This window comes from Palaemon carinicauda, chromosome 22 (genome assembly GCF_036898095.1).
Source record: "Palaemon carinicauda isolate YSFRI2023 chromosome 22, ASM3689809v2, whole genome shotgun sequence".
Taxonomy (NCBI): Eukaryota; Metazoa; Arthropoda; class Malacostraca; order Decapoda; family Palaemonidae; genus Palaemon; species Palaemon carinicauda.
The window spans coordinates 106,619,663-106,621,867 of record NC_090746.1 but is presented as its reverse complement, the minus strand read 5'-3'; the positions used below and the strand labels follow the sequence as shown (position 1 = coordinate 106,621,867).

The 2,205-nt window shown below is 34.1% G+C and overlaps 1 long non-coding RNA gene across 2 annotated transcripts in view; it reads left to right on the top strand.

The window, feature by feature from the left end:
- LOC137616674 (uncharacterized) overlaps positions 1-1,502 on the top strand; it is a 62,312-nt gene extending 60,810 nt beyond the window's left edge. The window contains exons 2-3 of one of the 2 annotated variants that reach the window (XR_011039474.1): positions 274-619; positions 813-1,502. This is a non-coding gene — a long non-coding RNA (uncharacterized lncRNA). The remainder of the gene's footprint in view (positions 1-273; positions 620-812) is intronic. The other variant, XR_011039473.1, reaches the window with a different exon arrangement.
- Positions 1,503-2,205: the final 703 nt, after the last annotated feature.

The window sequence follows — 2,205 nt, the reverse complement described above, 5'->3', positions numbered from 1 at the left end:
TGCTTCCCTAGTTTTACAATAGGTTAAGGTACAAATTTTACATTGGGCTAAGGTATTAATTCATTCAGTGTTTTAATACTTATGGATATTGATGACCTTGTTCAGATGTTTTCGGTTTCACTTTTGCATAAACTTTGAAACCGAAATATACTCTAATGAATTTTTTATGCTCTTTCCAAAAATGAAATTCTTAGAGAAAGTAAAAGTAAAATGTTATGGCAAGTTGGATTGTTTTCCTGTACATGTAAGACTTAATTTTCATATTTTCCTCAGATAATGTCTAACGACGAATATAGTCTATTTTGTTTTGGGAACACCTCCAATGAAAGTACTGTCTACTTTCTGCAGAATCACGGAATAACACTGAAAGGGATTGTGCCAGAAACTTCATCCATTGAACATATTTTGCAGAGTTCTTCCTAGAGATGCCACAAGGGTCGTTGCCGGAAAGAACTAAAACTACGCAAAAAAGAAAATAAACTTGGCTAGAATGATCTACTTTGCCCATGAATAAAAATATCAAAATCTATGCATTGACAAATGAGTAAGGGCATAAAATTCTGCAGTGACGAACTGGGTGTTAGCCATGACGCTGTTGTGGACTATAACTATCCAAGAGGTAAACAAATTTAACTTTTCTGTATGTAAAGGGTATGGGAGTTTGATATTGATTGCCCTGATATATCAACTTTTTAAATTATTTATTTATTAGTTCTTTAAATTATTTATTTATTAGTTCTTTAGTCTTACAAATCCAAAGGGTTTTTATCTTAACGTGTAACCTAGTGTCTAACCTAACTTTTTCGTATCAGGTGTGCCCATAAAATATATAACAACCCTGTAAAGATTGGAGGTCCAAACATGCCCCATGGAAATTAATGAGTATGCTAAAAGAGCAATCTAGGAAGAATGCCGAAGGAACAGTGAGTGTTTGGAGGAGTTTGTAAAGAAACTAGACTTCTCTTATATGCCGTAGAGCGAACAGATCAGAGCACACGACATGCATAATAGAAAGCCTTCTACCAGGTAGTACGATCGTTAGCGACTTGTGGAAGGCATATGGGAAAATAGTATTTCTAGGTACAACTTTAAACATTTAACAGTAAATAATGGGAAACTTTGTAGATCCTATCACTGAAGCTCATTCACGACAAATTGAAAGCACCTGGAATTTGCTGAAACGCCGTAACAAAGTAACTGTGGAACTAAGCGTGGAAGGATGGATAGTTACCCATGTGAATTTGGCGTCACTGGCATGAGGACATTTATTCAAGGTGGCACTAAAAAGTATTTCAAAATTGGAATTTTCTTTTATAGATTTTTGTGAAAGGAAATAAACTGCTTTCAATAGCCATAACTTTTAATTTTTTTTTCAATATTTTGTCCTGAACATATTCAAAGGAAATAAACTTTTAAAAAGCCAGAACTTTATTTTCTATTTCTCGAAAAAATTATTTGTAATTTCTAAAAGCATAGCAAACGGCATCTGAAACTTTTTTTGATCTCGTAATTTTTGCGGTCGTCAAACTGGAAAGTCAATCCTGTTACTTGAAATAAATTTTTAAAAATTATGAACATATTTAAATTCATGATATAGTCATCCTACTTCTATTCAAAACCTATGGATATTAATGACTTCAATCCTGTTACTTGCAATAATGTTAATTATATAAATTATTTCTTATTGACCGATAGACCTTCCTATCTGTTCTAACTAAATCTAACTAGAATTACATGTAAATCAAACTAGAACTATCTACAATTTTTTCAAAAGGCGACCTTTCATCATTAAAGCCTGAACAAGACACTTGGACTGCCCAGTTTTTCGAAGTTAGGAAATTGCAGAACAAAGGTACGGAAGTAAGGGTTCCGTAAAGTGACAATTTATATTAAGGAATTTGAAGAGGAAAAGTACGGAAGTAAGGATTCTGGTATAGGCAATTTCTATTAGGATATCGTTGCTATCCAAATAAACGGAAGAATAAGTAAATGGGCAGCTTCCCACTTTTTTCCCCTGTGTCCAAGACCCCCAGGAGAGGAAAATGGTAGTTCCTATGGCCCTAAAGATAAATGACATGAATATGGAAGTGGGGGGGGGGGACGTTAAAGATGGAATAATGGAGGAGCTTATTGTACCCTTAGGATTATTAAGAGGAATGATGAGGGATATGGTTAGGTCTTGGGTAATGAAAATAGCCTACAGGT